The sequence below is a fragment of the Nerophis ophidion genome, linkage group LG05 (assembly GCF_033978795.1).
Source record: "Nerophis ophidion isolate RoL-2023_Sa linkage group LG05, RoL_Noph_v1.0, whole genome shotgun sequence".
NCBI classification, from domain to species: Eukaryota; Metazoa; Chordata; class Actinopteri; order Syngnathiformes; family Syngnathidae; genus Nerophis; species Nerophis ophidion.
In genome coordinates this window covers 54,582,848-54,602,576 of record NC_084615.1, presented here as the reverse complement: position 1 = coordinate 54,602,576, position 19,729 = coordinate 54,582,848, and positions in this window count along the sequence as shown.

Below are 19,729 nucleotides of genomic sequence, written 5' to 3'. Positions count from 1 at the left end.
TACGCTTGGGATGATTTCTTGCTGGCTCCACTTTGGACAGGACTCTCGCTACTACATTGGATCCACTTTGGACTGGACTCCCACGGTCATGTTAGAACCACTATGGATTGGACTTTCACAATATCATGTAAGACCCACTCGACATCCATTGCTTTCGGTCCTCTCCAAGGTTTCTCAAAGTCATCATTGTCACTGTCACCGACGTCCCACTGGGGTGAGTTTTCCTTGCCCTTATGTGGGCTCTACCGAAGATGTTGTTGTGGTTTGTGCAGCCCTTTGAGACACTTGTGATTTAGGGCTATATAAATAAACATTGATTGATTGATTGATAATCAGAGTGCTATTTATTCACGTTGCTCGCCACACACTGTCTGGCTTCGTAGTTTGCTTCAAGCAACAGCTAACGACATGTTTTACCTGCTTCCATGCAAACCCGTAGGCTAAGTATTGTTCCATAGTTTGATTGCTCTTTGTAAGCGAGCTCCCACTAGCATAAAAAAGAAAAAAAATATTTCAAATAATATGAGAAAAGTCAGATATAATGTCCAATATTATTTAAAAAAATACTTAGCTATGCTAAATACTAACAAAAAAAATAAATGTGAAATAAAGTGCCCTGGTTTAAGAGGACACGTTTAAACATCAACAGCAACATGAAAGTAATTAACCTTAACAGTGGTGTTTTCATTTGTAGACATACACACAAATACTTTAACCAGGAACACCAACCTCCCAACTGTTTTAATGATGCTGTGTTCTGAAAACTACTTTAAAAAAGTTATAAATAAAGCTCCTTTTTACTTTACCAAACATGTAATTGGATTACCATTAGGATAACATAAATGCAATTAATTACTAGGGTAAGGAATTAATGTGTTACTTAAAGAATAAACTTCAAATATCTCACATATTGCAGTTAACCAGCTCAGTGGTCTTGTGGTAGGAGTGTCCGCCCTGAGACTGGGAGGTTGTGAGTTCAAACCCCAGCCAAGTCATACCAAAGACTACAATAAATGGGACCCAATGCCTCCCTGATTGGCACTCCGGATCAGAGGTTGGAATTGGGAGTAGAATCGCCAAATGATTCCTGAGCGCGGCACATTCTGCTGCTCACTACTCCCCTCACCTCCCAGAGGGTGGAACAAGGGGATGGGTCAAATGCAGAGGACAAATTTCACCACATCTAGTGTGTGTGGGACAATCATTGGTACTTTAACTTTAAACTTAACTTTTTAACTTAAGACAAGTTTCACATGGATGGATATACACATTATTGCCAAAAGTATTTGGCCACCTCACATATGAACTTGAAGTGCCATCCAATGGAATCCTCCAAAATGTGTTTGTGTCCTGGAGCATTCAACGTTCCTTTCACTGGAACTAAGTGGCCAAGGCCAACTCCTGAAAAACCAACCCCGCACCATAATTCCTCCTCCACCAAATTTCACACTCTGCACAATGTAGTCCGAAATGTACCGTTTTCCTGGCAACTTCCAAACCCAGACTGCTCCATCAGATTGCCGGATGGAAAAGCGTGATTCATCAGTCCAGAAAAGGTGTCTCCACTGCCCTACACTCCAGTGGCAATGTGCAGCTGCTCGACCATGGAAACCCATTCCATGAAGCTTTCTGCGTACTGTACGTGGGCTAATTGGAAGGTCACATGAGCAAGAGTGCGGAACTCGAGGGTGTAGGCTGCGACCGAGCGGGAGCCTTGTTTGATGGAGTGCAGCCAGGAGGCGGCGTTCCCCACGTCCACGGGGTGATCGAACACTGCCCAGAATTCGACCACTGCTGTGGCCCATCAAATAGCCAGACCCAAAAGTTGCAAAATAAATAATGCAATTTTTTCTCCGTCAGAAGCATAACCGGAGGGTTGATGCTTAAAAATGAGCTTGCTTTATACCAAAAAACCCGGCAAAGCTCAAAATCCCCAGGATCTGGAGCTAGCGATCATGAGTTCTCGGGTGTGGGAGGGTTTCGAGGCAGCAGCTATTGACGGAACACTTGGATCCGACACAGGAGGGGAAGCAAGGCTTGGACGAATGGTGTCTAATCTTGCAAGCAGGCTGGCAAAAGCGACCTTGAGCTTGTTCTCCAGGTCCGAGAAGCACTTTTTGTGTTGCTGAAGTATCAATCAATCAATCAATGTTTACCTATATAGCCCTAAATCACTAGTGTCTCAAAGGCCTGCACAAACCACTACGACGGTTTCATATGAGAGCAGAGTGTGTGTGTGTGGCTTTAATAGAAGTTTCAAATGAGAGCAGAGTGCGTGTGTGTGTGTGTGTGTGTGTGTGTGCCTTTAATCAATCGATCAATCAATGTTTACTTATATAGCCCTAAATCACTAGTGTCTCAAAGGGCTGCACAAATCACTACGACTGTTTCATATGAGAGCTGAGTGTGCGTGTGTGTGTGTGTGTGTGTGTGTGTGTGTGTGTGTGTGTGTGCCTTTAAGAGGCGGTGTCTTGCCAAGTGACGTGTGAAGCTGTATTTGTTAGCTTTAGTAGTTAGCAGCTCTTTTCACCGGACTCTGTTTAATCAAGAGATTGGATGTGCTTCCATGGCTGTCATTTGTTATTGTACACAAACGGGGTATCATTTGGATTGCAAACTTTTCACTGAAATATTGATTTGTTGTTCATTATGCCTGCGGCTTGGAGTTGTGTACGCGTTGTTTGCTGTGTGATGTTGCCTCCTTTTCTTTAATATTTGAGTTCTAGCTGTCATTAGTAGATGTGCACACATGAAGCAAAACTGTGTTCATACTGTACTGTGTTTAGCCAAGGGAGCGTGGATCTTGCTGTGCCACTGCGGTCTGGTTCAAACATGGCCAGAACATACTGCTACGTGCAGTAGAAGAGACGGCACAGAGACAGGCATTTGCATTTTTCTAAATATCATTCCGTGATATGTATGTTTCATCTAAAATGTTTAAGTCGATCATCCATTTCCGAACACATGCATTATTTGCATTTTTAGAATGGTGTTCATTTATTATTCATTAAAATAGTTTAATTAATTTTTTAACAGTATCTTGATTAAAGAGTGAATCTTCCAGTTCCTGGCTATTTAAAGACATACTTTCAGAGGATATGCATTTATTTACAGCGTGTTTTAAAGAGATAAAATTTAAAAAATATATTTCTTGGTACATTATATTGATCAACTAAATCATTGAATGGTTTAAAATGTTGTTTATTAATAATATGATGAGGTTTAGTAATACTTCTGTCTTTCCATACTGTCCATTTAACCACATTGTTATTCATTATGCTATTAGGATTGTACCAAAGCTGTTGATTTACAGATGTAATTGGGTTGATTCCTAGTATCTTCTGACACAGTTTTAGAATGTTAAAGGTGGCTTCTATTAGGCTCTGCCTCAATTCCATCCATCCATTTTGTCCTGCTTATTCCCTTCGAGGTCGAGGGGAGCGCTGGAGCCTATCTCAGCTACAATTGGGCGGAAGGCAGAGTACACCCTGGACAAGTCGTCACCTCATCGCAGGGCCATCACAATTCATTAGGTATTTTCTTTAATGTAATATAAACTCCCCACATCAATGTCCAAATTCATTAACATATTTTTTCTATGTTGATCCAGTTCTTATCTGCAGAAGAATGGAATAAGTGGCTTGGTTATTCACAACCGGACGAGATGTAACAATGTAAGAAGTTTGGTAATTGTAGTCCTCCTTTAACTTGTTTACCAGACAATCTTAAGTATGAGCACCTGGCCTTTGTTGTCTATTTTAATATTTTCGTTATATTGTTTGTCTGTATAATAAAAATAATCATTCCTGGTGTGAAATATTTTTTTTTTTTATCTAGATCGATATCCTTATCTAATTTCGGACTATTGTGGTTTATGCTGCTGAAGGTTTTCAGTTCCATACATTCCTGTTCACCAATCATTTGTGTTGCTCTATGTGATAGTAGTTGTTAGTAATCATGTTTGAATTGGTGCTTTTTGTGGACGTAAACAATAATGTTCACATAATAAGGCTCTGAATGTGGTTTATAATGTGTTTGTGATATGGAAAACATGATATGGTGTGGTCGCAATATATTGTTGACTTTTTGATTAAGAAGCTGCTTCAGACAATTTTCTTCTATTTACTGTCGGGTCAATACATTTCAATACAAATGGAGCATTGGAACTTTTCATTGAGTTTTTAAGGGCACATTTACAGGCAAGTAAGAAGATAGTTGATATCCATATTGGTACCATCGAGCACAGTGCGCCTGTCTGAAAGCTTTCTCACACACGATAACATTGGTATTCTGATATCATTTCAAGCTATACAGTCTTCCTGAAATGACTCTGCCGCAATCAATAAAACCTAAAGTGGCTTCTTTTGATTTTGTGCCATCTCAAAATGAAAATGATTTTAATGGGCTTGAGAACAGCTTGATTGGATCAAAATGAATTATAGGATGGAAGTGGAGTACTTAGACACTTGAGATGACTTCAGATGACTTTGGTGGCCCAAAGAAGAACAGAGCTGGCACATATTTAGGTTAGCAAACACAATTTCCCAACAGTGTGATGCACTGTATTGATGTAAAATACACTCAATGTCCCTTCATTAGGGAAACCTTACGAACCCTTGATGTAGACCACAAGGAAGTGTTTGAAATCTATTTTTAGATTTAGGGGTGGTGTGCAGCAGCCGTTTGGGAATGTGCAGTCCGGGATGCGTTTGTATTCTGTCCCAAGGGTTTGCCTTGTGACCCAATGTGTAAAAACTTGAGTAGTGTACACTGAACATTGGAAGTGAACAATAAGTATATATTCATACAGTATATAAATAGAAGGATTTTAATTGAAAAAAATTCTGCTCACTAAATATATTGCTAGCATACACATACACCTACCAAAATGAGTATATTGATCCTACCATCATAATTTTGCATGCTAATTATCATATAGTTATTATAGTAAATCATTAGGTATTACTGCAAATGGTCACACATTTAAAGGGACACACAATAGAGCCCTGCCATGAGGTTGTGAGGTATTTGCAAGTGGCAATAATCATCAAGATAAGACAGTTTCCATGGAAACCAGAGTCAGAGGGGACAAAGACAACCAACCCCCCTATGGAAAAGAATATATCAGTTCTTGGAAAGTAGAAAAATAAATTTTGCGAGGAGCCAGAGTTGGAGGCATGACCCCTTTTCCCTGTTTGTGTCCATGAGGGAACTGTGTTCATTTGCTTCAAACAATGACACTGTAAAATAAATTTAAGATGATGAATCTGAAAATTGATAACAACTTGGTGAGCTTTATTAGAGCTTCAACGAATAAAAAGTTGTTCTGATGATTGTTGAAATGTGGAGAAGGGGTGGGATTAAATAATCTCTGCTTTGTCTTTCGGACATGTCCCGTTGTATAACTGTTTCCAAATGCAGCCCGGTAATTATGCATGTCAGGAAAAAAATAACCTGAAACTCATCTGAGTTATCAGTTACTTGGTATCACATATTTCAGAAACGTCTTGACCATTGCTGTGTAAAACAAATTGGAAATACTTGATGTTCCTGGCTTGATTCTGTTCGGCAAAGTTCTTTAGCTTTAGGCAGCATCTGTCTGTCCTTGATGCAAGCTGACTCCAGCACTTTCCCCACACGGTACCAGGGTGCAGCTGCTTTAACCTTCTCCACAACACCTCTCCAATGCAGTGTCTTTCCTCACATCCGCCTCAAAGTGCGATTACCCCCTCCTCTCATTCCGCTCCAGTCAGAGGTTGGCTAGGTTGGCTAACAGACTGCTTTTGCTTCACGCCGTACTAAGGTCAAGTCACCTCTAGCTCATGTTCCAATTTCATCTCCAAGGTAGCCTAAAGTCCAGGGGCTTCATGCATTAAGAGTTGTGTGGATTTCCAAACAAATATAGATGTACATTCAAATCCAGAACTACGTGCAAGAAAAAAGTCAGATGTGTTAAAGTGTGGGCGTGCACAATGGTGGTCACATTTCTTTATTTCATCGCAATTACTTAAAATTGACCGCAGATGTTTGCATGGTTGGGCAAACCTTGACCCCACCCAGGCCACGCCCATTCTAAATACGCAAATCATACTAAAAGTAACCGCGTGTCTGAGCTCAATTCAGTAGCGAATGAAAGTGGGTTGAAAGTTTGAGAATGCTGTGTGCTCCAAAAACCGCATAAAAACGGAATGGTCGTGCATCAGGAAGAAGACGTTCAGTCTTAAACAAATGGCATTCTGGTCAACTTCTATAACTCCTGTTATTTGTTGGAGACTACATTCCAGTCTTTTAGGAATGGTTGAAAGAACAGTGTTGTATGTGGGAGACAGTTGGTGTGACAGACCACCCTCTCAGTTCAGGGATGATTATTGAACCTTGACATAGATAGCTTCTCTCACTCCTCTTTTTTACCATCCGTCCTCCCTGTTCAGTATCAGCACAGAAAGGAGTGATGTTTCTCCCTGAGGTGCAGCTGAGTCTTGGCCTGAAGAATGTTCCCATCAATGGTGTGCCATGCATCAGCTTAGTGTTTGTTGTGTTTCCCCATAATACAAACCCCGTTTCCATATGAGTTGGGAAATTGTGTTAGATGTAAATATAAACGGAATACAATGATTTACACATCCTTTTCAACCCACATTCAATTGAATGCAATACAAAGACAAGATATTTGATGTTCAAACTTATAAACTTTTTTTGTTTTTAAATCATCCATCCATCCATCCATTTTCTACCGCTTATTCCCTTTCGGGGTCGCGGGGGGCGCTGGCGCCTACCTCAGCTACAATCGGGCGGAAGGCGGGGTACACCCTGGACAAGTCGCCACCTGTTTTTAAATCATAATTAACTTAAAATTTCATGGCTGCAATACATGCCAAAGTAGTTGGGAAAAGACATGTTCACCACTGTGTTACATCACCTTTTCTTTTAACAACACTCAATAAACGTTTGGGAACTAAGGAAACTAGATGTTGAAGCTTTGAAAGTGGAATTATTTCCCATTCTTGTTTTATGTAGAGCTTCAGTCGTTCAACAGTCCAGGGTCTCCGCTGTCGTATTTTACGCTTCATAATGTGCCACACATTTTCGATGGGAGACAGGTCTGGACTGCAAGCGGGCCAGATAAGTACCCGCACTCTTTTTTTACGAAGCCACACTGTTGTAACACTTGTCTTGCTGAAATAAGCAGGAGGGCCATGATAACGTTGCTTGGATGACAACATATGTTGCTCCAAAACCATTATGGACCTTTCAGCATTAATGGTGCTTTCACAGATGTGTAAGTTACCCATGCCTTGGACACTAATACACCCCCTTACCATCACAGATGCTGGCTTTTGAACGTTGCGCCTATAACAATCCCAATTGTTATTTTCCTCTTTGTTCTGGAGGACACCGCGTCCACAGTTTCCAGATATAATTTGAAATGTTGACTCGTCAGACTACAGAACAGAACACCTTTCCACTTTGCATCAGTCCATCTTTGGTGAGCTCTGGGTTTGGCTTTGCATAGTAAAGTTTTAACTTGCACTTACAAATGTAGCGACCAACTGTAGTTACTGACAGTGGTTTTATGAAGTGTTCCTGAGCCCATGTGGTGCTATCCTTTACACACCGAAGTCGTTTTTTGATGCAGTACCGCCTGAGGGATCAAAAGTCCGTAACATCATCGCTTAAAGCAGTGATTTCTCCAGATTCTCTGAACTTTTTGATGATTTTACGGACTTTAGATTGGTAAAATCCCTAAATTCCTTGCAAAAGCTCGTTGAGAAATGTTGTTCTAAAACTGTTCAACAATTTGCTTACAAAGTGGTGACCCTCACCCCATCCTTGTTTGTGAATTTGGGGCGGCATAGCTCGGTTGGTAGAGTGGCCGTGCCAGCAATTTGAGAGTTGCAGGTTCGATTCCCGCTTGTGCCATCCTAGTTACTGCCGTTGTGTCCTTGGGCAAGACACTTTACCCACCTGCTCCCAGTGCCACCCACACTGGTTTAAATGTAACTTAGATATTGGGTGTCACTATGTAAAGCGCTTTGAGTCACTTGAGAAAAGCGCTATATAAATATAATTCACACAATTACTTAGCATTTCATGGAAGCCGCTTTTATACCCAATCATGGCACCCACCTGTTCCCAATTAGCCTGCACCCCTGTGGGATGTTCCATATAAGTGTTTGATGAGCATCCCTCAACTTGATCAGTATTTATTGCCACCTTTCCCAAATTTTTTTGTTACGTGTTGCTGGCATCAAATTCAAAAGTTAATGATTATTTGCAACAAAAACAAATGTTTAGAAGTTTGAACATCAGATATGTTGTCTTTGTAGCATATTCAACTGAATATGGGTTGAAAATGATTTGCAAATCATTATATTCCATTTATATTTACATATAACACAATTTCCCAACTCATATTACCAAGTAGTAGCCCAGGCGTTTATTTCACAAAATCCTTTTTGGAGACGGGCGTTTAAAAGAAGCAGGCGGTTATTTGCACAAGGCTTTTATTTTTTATTTTTTGCACCAGCCTGCACCAGGCCATTATTTGGTTACAATGGTTACTGTCCAGTATTTTTTTTCCGTGTAAAAACTTTAAATGTAAAAGCTATTGGAAACATACAAACAAAAAAACAAGACTATCAAGAGACAAGAGATCAACAAGGCCTCAACATGGCAGTAGTGCAACAATTTTCAAATAGAATACCAATACTGAAAATAAATAAAGTTTTTAAATAAAGCAGCCAACCGGGAAAAATTAAATTATGGTACCAAATACTCAAGTATAAAGCCCACCATCAAAACAGAACAATAATAGTGTCACTTAAATAAAATAAAGGCTACAATATTCCAAGTTCCAAGTGGGGACGGCGTGGCGAAGTGGGAGAGTGTCCGTGCGCAGCCCGAGGGTCACTGGTTCAAATCCCACCTAGAACCAACCAACTTGTCATGTCCGTTGTGTCCTGAGCAAGACACTTCACCCTTGCTCCTGATGGGTGCTGGTTGGCGCCTTGCATGGCAGCTCCCTCCATCAGTGTGTGAATGTGTGTGTGAATGGGTAAATGTGGAAGTAGTGTCAAAGCGCTTTGAGTACCTTGAAGGTAGGAAAGCGCTATACAAGTACAACCCATTTATCATTTATTTTATTTATTTATTTAAGTTTTAAATAAAGCAGCATACAGGAAAAATAAAATTATGGTACCAAGTACTCTATAAAACCATCAAAACCATAATACTGCAGCAAACGCAACCCCAAATGCAACTCAAACCCACTCATCATCCTCCTCCTCTTCAATCACAAGTTCATTGAGGAACTGCTGTTCCTCATCACTCGCCTCCTCTTCCGGAACCACAGCAGCACCCTGCTGTCTAGCCCTCAAAAGCATCTCTCTGCCTGCCTGACATGGCTGTCCCTCCTTGAGGCAGTAAATGAGCTGGTCCTCACTCCCATCAGCCCCCCCCCCACACACATCGGCAGTGAAGTGTATATACTCACAAGAAACCGAATAGCTTTGTCTTTGACCTTTTTTTTTACTTAAAGAAAGCAAATTAACAATCAGAATAGTTAACAAGATAAAAAGATATGAATAAATAAATGAATACAAAAAAAATGTATATATGAAATACAATACAATATTTACATACATAAACACAAAATAAAACGTGTCAACAAGTTGCATAAAATAAATTAAAAATACAATATAAATAAGGCACTGCATAAAACAAGATATCAAACCAGTATGACTTTAACAACTATATTACAAAAAAAGGGATCCTACAGAGTTCTCTATTTGTGCTTTTTAATATTGCATTAACTAGAATGACTTACAAATGACTGTACACCACCCCCTCATCAACCTCACATCACCTGCTACAGCCTTACTCTCCTAGTCTTTCTTGCAGCAAAGTTATTTACAACATCATTATATGATAACTGATTTGAGACCACATGATTTATGCTTATGATGGAAAGTCCACTGAGACGTTCTTGCATCATAGTAGATCTCAGGTAGGTTTTAATGAGTTTGAGTTTAGAGAAGCTTCTTTCAGCAGCAGCCACTGTAACAGGAAGAGTGGCAGAGATTCTCAGAGCAACCCATATGTTGGGGTAAATTTCTGCCAGCTTCTTCTCATGCCGGAAGGTCAAAAGTTCCATGTTTGTCATGTTCTTTGATGGCAATGGTGAGAAATTCTGCATTTAAATTGCAAGTTATGTGCCATTAATGTCCATCTGGCTGTCATGGGTCAGAGTAGTACACAGGGTTTGGCACTGCTGTAGCAGCTCTTCTTTTTGTAAGTTGTGGAAATTGAGGAGTACTCCAAACTTGTCATTCACCTCTCCAAGGCTCTGAAATCTCTCATCAAGTGAAGAGATGGCTGTATCCACTACCACATTAAAAAATGTGGTTTCCATTTTTTTAAGTGCATCTTGTATGGGCTCCTCTGGAGACTTATAACCGAAGTGCCTTTTGGTGATTCTCAATGCTTTTGTTTGAGTTCACCCTCCACATTCATTTCTTCTCACATCTCCTTTGCCATTGTCTGTGCATCAGAAAATCCAGTGTTTCTGTAGCTGGTGAGGGAATCTTTGGTTTTCTTCAGCAAGTTGACAGCCACATCAAGCTGAATGGAGGGTGACTGCATGAGTTTACTCATATACTGGATCTTGCTGAGAATGTCATACCAGATGGCTGTACAAATGCAAAAACGATAGGATCCAATCTCCTCAGCCCAAGACTGGGCTTCAACTCTCACCACAGGGTCTGTAGTTATTTCCCTCACCTCCAGAAGAGCCTCTCTGACTTGCCGGGCCTGATACCTGACTGCCTCAATGCTTTTTATCCTGCTTTCCCATCTGGTCTCAGCCCATGATTTCAAAGTGGTTTTAACATGTTTCAGGAAGACACCTCACCTATGGGTGGAGGCTGAGAAGAGCTTGAATAACTTTGCTAAATGCCCAAAGTAGCCAAGGGCATTCGGTGAGCTTTTTGCAGCATCAGCTACTACCAGATTTAAAGTGTGGGTACCACATGGGACAAAAAAAGCTCTTGAGTTTAGCTGAAGCCACCTTGCCTGAACACCTTTATTTTTTTCGCTTCATGTTGGCCCCATTGTCATAAGACTGCCTTCTGCAGTCTTCAAAAGGAATGTTAAGCTCCTCTAACCGTTTTAGGATGAGAGTTGACAAATGATCTCCTGTTGATTCCTCAGCAAAAGAAAGCCCAGGAAATACTCTTTAACTTGTAGGATGTCTTCTTGTGACACTATCCTGACTATGACAGAGAGCTGTTCCTTATGACCCAGATCAGGTGTGCAATCTAAAATGATGGAGAAATACTTTGATGTTTTGATCTCTTCCACAATGCGTTTTATTATTCTTGAACTAATGGAGTCAATCAGTTCATTTTGGATTGTTTTTCCCGGATAATGTACGTGACTGCCAGCTCCACTTTCTACTCTACTGACATGCTGCTTCATCACTGGATCAAATTTGGCCATAAGCTCCACTTCTTTCAGAAAATTGCCATTGTCTGGTTTATTTAATGTGTCTGTGGACCCCCTGAAAGCCATGTTTCTTTCAGCTAAGGACTGAAATATTGCCACCAAACGATGTTGAACTTCACGCCACCTTTTTCTCTCAGCCTCAGCAAGTGCCATCTCTTGTTTATCTTTCGCAAAACGGACCTCCAAGTCCTTCTATGTTTCCATGTGAGCATTATGCTCCTGGCTATCCTCATGGACCTTGAGCAAGTGGCTTGCATTTTTCCAGTCCTTCAGACCTTCCCTACTCAGTTTGTAATCTCTCTTGGAAAACATTTTGCAGCAGAAGCAGTGCAAGCTATCCTCCTTTTTCGAGTACATAAGCCAGGTTATTCTCACCTTTTCCCCATTGATTAAGAGTCTGTCAAAATAATCATGTTGACAGCTTGGTCCGTCTTTCTGTTTCGAGAATGTGAAGTCACTGGCTTAATCGATTCCTGGGTCGGAACAACTTTACCCTCAGGAGGAGAACAACTGTTGCACAGAAGGACGCTCCCGTCGAGAAGATTGTCAACTTCCTCGGTTTCACTACTAAACAGATAGAGGACAAGAAAAGCCCAAGAATATCATCGCCATGGATGAAACAGCAGTCTGGTTCGACATGGTTGGTCAATGAGAAGGGCGCCCGCTCCATCTGCCTCAAAACCACAGGCTGAGAGAAGACACGCGTCACGGTGGCTCTTGCAGCCAAAGCAGACGGGACAAAGCTGAAGCCTTACATTGTGTTTAAAGGTGCTGTCCGTGATGTAAAGGCTATGCAGAGCATCCCCGGGGTGATCATAGCTTTCTCCAAGAATGGCTTGTTTAATGATGACCTGACAAAGGATTGGCTCCAGAGGGCAGTGGTGAAATTTCACTTCGGACCGAGGCTACTTGCATGGGTTGTGCTGCTGATGCTGCATCACTGGTGGGTTGTGCTGCTGAAGTGGAGGCAGCAGCGGTAGATGTGGTAGATGGCCCAGGGGTGGGATTTAGAACAAATAATATTTCTATTAAATAGCCTTTACTATGCATTGTAATTAACGTGGGATTATTTTTTTCTATTAAAAAATAATAGTACCAACTTTTTTTTTTTTTCTCCAACATTTGTGGCACTGGCGTGGCGCCCCCTGATGGACAGCGCCCTTAGCATTTGCCTATACGGCCTATGCCACGGGCCGGCCCTGCACACATACACACAGCCAGCCAGCCTACCTTGAATGAGTTGATCAGAGTGTCCCGATCCAGAGGCTCCCAGGACCCAGTCGACCAGGAGGCGGCGGGAGAGGGGCTCTCAGGTTCCCTGACTTGGTGTAGGTCTTATCTTTATCACCAGCCATCCAGTTATCATAGTAGTCACGCTTTGAAAGGGCCATTCCACACAACATCGGGGGCCTGCAGGTACTTTGTGCAACCTCCAGATATAACAGCCATTGTAAGGTTGTAGCCCCTTTTGAGCTCTGCCTTTGTGGCCTCGCTGACATGGCATTGGTACGAGTCCCATGCAAGTAGCCTCGGTCCGAAGTGAAATTTCACCACTGCCCTCTGGAGCCAATCATTTGTCAGGTCATCATTAAACCAGCCATTCTTGGAGGAAGCTATGATCACCCCGGGGATGCTCTGCATAGCCTTTACATCACGGACAGCACCTTTAAACACAATGTAAGGCTTCATCTTTGTCCCGTCGGCTTTGGCTGCAAGAGCCACCGTGACGCGTGCCTACTTGGGCTTTTCTTGGCCTCTATCTGTTTAGTAGTGAAAACAAGGAAGTTGACAATCTTCTCGACAGGAGCGTACTTCTGTGCAACAGTTGTTCTCCTCCTGAGGGTAAAGTTGTTCCGACGCAGGAATTGATTAAGCCAGCCACTCGTTTCACCAAACACCACCCCGGTGTCTCTCGTGTCACTCGCGGTGCCAAACAACTCCTTGGCCTTAATGCGTATCATTTTGCAGGACACACAGTGGTTCAGTCCACGAACATGATGTATCCACTGACACAAATTAGCATCAAGCTCGTCGTTCACTTTCTTCTTACCTCCGCCAGATAAGCGAGCCCGTTTTCCATCGATTGAGATAGTAGTTCTCCCTTTTTTTGTTTCCATTCGCGTACACGCTTTGGGTCAACGTTAAACTGCCTGGTCGCTGCCAAACCAGAATTCTGCTCTGCATACTTCACAACCGCTAGCTTAAACTTTAAGTCAAACTTTCTGTTTTTCTTCCCCCTTAAAGTATTCCCATCCATCAGTTGTGGTGTACCGCTATACATGGGCTATTATTAGGAAGAGGTTTTTAATTCACAAAATTGGCTCAGACCCCGGGCGGCTATTAGGACATGGGCGGTTATTTGCCCAAGGTGGTATTATACGGTGTATATATATATATATATATATATATATATATATATATATATATATATATATATATATATATATATATATATATGGACTTCCGGGAGAGATAGGGAAGTGACGTGGTTGATAGGAAGTAAGCGTTCAGGTCTTGCCGGGAAACGAGGGAGACACACATTTAATAGAATAGAATTTTTTTTTTTATTGTCATTATTGCAATGAACAGGTTCACAGAACAACGAAAATGGAGCAGCTCCTCCTAAGGTGCATATACAATATGGTAGTATAAATTTAAAAAAATAAATAAAATAAATAAATAAATAAAAAATAAATTAAAAAAAAAAGATAGAGATGACAGATGTATCTATGTATACATACATAAAACATTATTTCACATTGTAGTCCAAAAAAATAGAAAAACATTTAAACATGACACATGAGGACATGATGGACATATGGACACTCAGTGCCTGTTTAGTGCTACTATGGCTCTTGGGTAAAAGCTATTTTTTAGTCTATTGGTGCTCACTTTTAGCACCCTGTAGCGTCTGCCTGAGGGTAGCAGTTCCAGGTGGCTGTGCCCGGGGTGGAATGGGTTTTCCGGATGCTCTGTGCTTTCCTGAGACAGCGGGAGCTGTACAGGTCAGCCAGGGAGGGGAGGGGGCATCCGATTAACTTCTGGGCGGTCTTTATGACTCTGGAGCGCCGTTCTCTCTGCGGCCGTGCAGCTGCTGAACCACACGCAGATGCAGTAGGTCAGGATGCTCTCAATGGAGCACCGGTAGAAGGACACCAGCAGTTCCTGTGAGAGGTGGTTGTTCCTGAGTATTCTCAGGAAGTGCAGTCTCTGGTGTGCCTTCTTGATGGTAGCCGTGGTGTTGGTGCTCCAGGATAGGTCGTTGGCCAGGTGGACTCCCAGGGAGCGGAAGTCGGAGACCCTCTCCACACAGTCACCACTGATGATCAGGGGCAGGATGTCCGTTTTTTTCCTCCTGAAGTCTATGACCAGCTCCTTGGTCTTGGAGGTGTTCAGGGCCAGGTTGTTGACTTTGCACTAATCCGACAGCTTCTCCACCTCTGCTTTTGTGTGGTTGAATTGGATCTTGAACAATAAAGATAAGACAAACAAAGAAGTCGTATGAGCCTATGTTCCTGGATTATTACAATATATAAATACGTATGTATATGTACACGCTTGAGCCAGGGGTCCGGTCCTGTGGCACTGTCTTGTGGAGGTGATGCATTTGCAGTGTTGGTAATAACGGTGTTAAAGTATAACAGCGTTACTAACGGCAGTAATTTATTTCAGTAACGTGTAATCTAAATAATTACTGTTCCCATAGTCACAACACTGTTGTTGTTACTGAGAATGTCTAAGCGGCTTGTCACTACAGTTTGGTTTAATGAAGCGCAAGGTGTCACGTTTCAGGTAGGGGGTTGGAGGATGATGTGGTTGTTAAAGCGCTGATGATAATTGGCTGAGTGTGCGCACCATACCCTGCTCACGCTGTCTTACTCCGCGCTCTGACACACTACAAGCACAAGGGAAATTTAAAGGTAGCGTTATCAAATTGTGAGGATCCGGCACTACTTTTTAGTCAATGAAAGTAAAGGCAATAATGTTTATGTAACAAGAACGCTGTGTCCAGCAAAAAAGGGTTTATCCGTGTCTCCCTCAAGCAACTTGAATCGCACCTCACATCAACACATGCCAACATGACATTTGTTACTGCTGCCAACCTAATCCCAAGCCCAAATGCAGCAACTTTTTTTGATCAGATCCACAACACTTTGGAATTTGAGTTATTCACGATTAATCACAGGTGATTACTAACCTGACTCTCGCCAGACCCTTGTAGTTCCCTGAGCTCCACACAAAGATCTGTGTTATGATCTGCTGCTCAGATCATATCATGTTCGGGTTTTGATTCGTTTTTGTATTATATTCTGTTAGTGTTTGACCTCCTTAGTTCTTGGTTTGTTCTGTTTCCATAGTTACTCATTAGATTCACCTGAATCTTGCTTTTGAAGCGCACCTGCCTCTTAATTAATGTCTTTATTTAAGCCCAACTTTTCTGTTGTTTCAGTCTTGCCTCCTAATTTGTGTTCGCACAACAGTGACGACCTTGATCCTCGATTCTGATTCCAAATCTGCACTTGCTAGCTTCCGTGCTAAGCCTTTGCTCCTCTAGCTCCCATGCTAGTAGTTTTGTTTTGCCTTTGGTGCCTTGTGCAAGTTTTTCTGTTATTTCTCTCGCTCCCATGCTAGCGCTTTTGTTTTTTTCTAGCTCCCATACTAGTTTTCTTTGTTTTGAATAAGTCTGTTTTTATTTGTTAAATAAATCAATTATTTCTTACCTTCACGCTGTGTTCGAGCCCGACTGCATCCCTGAGAGCACGACCCGCATCATCACGACGCTCCGCAATCGTCACAGTAGGAGGCAACCAAAACAAGGTTCTCTCGCTGCGGCCTTCTTGGAGGTCGACGACAAAGGAAGGTGGGCCATACTTTGATCAATGGAGGCAGAGACGCTCCGCTGTTCGCCAGAGAAGGACATGATGTGGGGACCTGATAGATTCCTGGTCCCACTCGAGCTCCACTCTCAGCCCGCTCGCACGCGTCAGCGAACGCGGAAGTCGCAAAGAAGGGCTTTGCCTCGCGACAGAGACGCTCCAACCCAGGGATCCTTCCCTCCAGAACCCAGCCAGCTACAACCCGTCCAAGATTCCCCTCACGTGTCTGGTAAATCTTTTGTTCCCTCTTCCAAACATTTCACCGGCTGGCCTGTCAATCACAGGTACAGCAGCTATGCCACCTTTCCCAACTTCTTTGTCACGTGTTGCTGGGATCAAATTCTAAAGTTAATGATTATTTATAAAAAAAAATTTTTTTATCAGTTTGAACATCAAATATGTTGTCTTTGTAGCATATTCAACTGAATGAGTTGAAAATGATTAGCAAATCATAGTAATCCGTTTATATTTACATCTAACACAATTTCCCAACTCATATGGAAACAGGGTTTATATATATATATATATATATATATATATATATATATAATAAATATTGCCAGTCACAGTTAACTTGTGTTCAGTGGGGAAAATAAATATATATATAAATATATATATATATATATATCAATAAAGTACTATCCATCTATATATATATATATATATACATATATATATATATATATATATACTTATTATGTTATATATATATATACTTATTATGTCATCCATTTACTTATTATAAACTGTTACATGTGTATTTAATAATCTTGCTAATATTAAAAATGTAACTTAATACACATGTGGGGATATAAAAGGCATCCGTTGCTATCAGACCGGGCGGAAGCGGAAATTGACGTCACAAACCTCCTGGACCACCTGTCAGACACAGCGTTTTTTGCTATAGAGCCTTTTCATGGAAGAATCCTCATTTTTGACCTTTTTTGTGGACTTTCCATTGGCCTGTGGAGAACTGGGACGACAGAGACTCTTTCCAGGAGGACCTTGAGTTGCTGCGGCTTCTAAAGATTCGATCGCTTGCTCGTACGTGCATGCCGCTATGTGCATGTCACGTACGTAACTTTGGGGACTTTGGGGAAATATATGTGTTATATGAACTTTGGGGAGGTGAACGGTACTTTGGGCTGTGGGATTGAGTGTATTGTGCGGGTGTTTGAGTTATATTGGCGGGTTATAAGGACGGGGGGGGGGGAGGTGTTTGTTATGCGAGATTCATTTGTGGCATATTAAATATAAGCCTAGATGCGTTGTGGCTAATAGTTATATATGTCTTGTGTTTATTTACTGTATTTATCATTGCCAGCTGAATATCATGTCCCACCCGTGACTCCTTAATTTGCGTAGTGGCAGAGACACCCGGGGAACTTGGGTGCGTTTGTTACAGTGTGTAAAACTACATTTGACAGTAAACATGACGTAGTAGCGTAATTCAATAGACCCCACTATCGAGTTACGCTATTGATAGCTTATTGGCGGAAACAGCCAAATTCGACAGAACAGCGGACCTCTATGTGTGGAGTTAACCTATCCCATCTAACTGGTCAAGAGATGGGCTGCACAACTATTCACTCTTAGATTAACACCATTGGGGAATCTCCTATTGACCTCTGTTTATCATTGTTGGATACATTGGAAAGAGAGCAGTAAAAACCCACACAAGCACATGCAAACGCCAGATGAAACCATCATGCTGTTTAGCACCATCGCTAACCCCAGCACCCAGCGGGCTGCTGGCTGAGTATTAAAATCGAGGCAAGATTGACTGTTAAATGTGATATAATGAGCAGGTCTATCAGCAGATATTTGCAGTACCTTTTAAATTGAAAAGTCAAGCGTTGAGGTGATCTGAACATATTGATCCTTGGCACCATGGTAACAACCCATATTGGATTTTTTTCAAATGGCACAGCGTCATTAATCAATATAAAACTGTTGCAGTAAACACTTGATCTAAAAGCAATTTCTTTAGATTTCCATCATACAAATTAAACATTTGGAAGAACTAACTCTAGTGCTTCAGTGTGAATACACTAATTTGAGTCTCCTACACCCACAGCGCAATTTGGGTTTTCTGACAATGAAGTAGAATTGAATTAGCACATTTCTAAATGCTGCCGTGTACAAACAATATTATACAATTCTAACCAGGGTTTTATTAGTATAAAAATAAGTTGTGGAATAAATAAACAAATAGTATCTGCAATGCTGCCAAGTTTCAGAAAATGTCAAGAGTGAGACTCTTGAAGTTGGCATTTTTTGTAATAATGCTCATTGTCATTTCTGTATTATTACTTATTTCACTAACTGCTTATTTGCTATCCCTTTTAACATCCTATTTTTTTAAACATTATGCTTGTTTTAAACAGCTCAACAAAAAACAACAAAAAAAATTCTTAACTGCTGTCTTGCCAGATTTTGTATCTTGTAGCAAAACATAATTTGTATTCCTGCTGTAGAAGCACTTGCATTCAGAGAAGGAGCTACACTTCCATGTTTAGATACCAGTTTCACATATTAATAACACAAAATGTGAATTGTTACAAAAACGGTTTGGTTGTCAACGATCTTGGGTAATGTAATTTGTGATTTTTTTTTTTTTTTTTTTTTTTTTTACTGAATAAATGCTTGTGATAGTAAAGGTAATGTTATTCATATCTTTCCGCATGACAATGTTTAACCTTCTCTGGTAATTTACTTGATGAATATCAACCAGAAAATGTTATAAAATAATATATACTTTATTTCTATCTTCCAGAGCAGCAATTATTTAAATAGAAATGTCACAATACATTACAGTACAAAACATTATTGACAAAGCATTATCGTAATGTAAAACATTTGTTTTATTGTGTTGTGTATTATTGTGAAGCAGGAAGTGTGTGATTGGTTTGAGAAGGTGTTTTGACGGGATAAAAGTCTCTGTTTTAGTAAGATGACATACAAGCTCAGCAGAAAGTAAAGATGGTCGACAGGAAGTTCAGAGTCACTTTTTTTAAAAGTTACAGTAACAATCTACATATTATGTTATTAATCCTTTAAACTAATCCAAACACAGAAGTGAAGGTCGACTGACCTCTCTGCATGCAAGCTTGGGATAAAAACAATAATTTTGTCTTGTCGGGAGAACATTTTTTCATGGCTTGGACCTGATATTTCCATAATGTACCCTGTCTTTGTCCATTTCTGATCGTCTTTTGGCTTATCAGTAAATAGTGAACACAGCCGCATTTTCCCACGCTACGGAAAAGCCCGAGGGTCAAAAAGGAGTCAGGATTCATGTGTTTTAATCGCGTGTTGAAAAACTAGTGCCATCTTATTTACATGCTGTA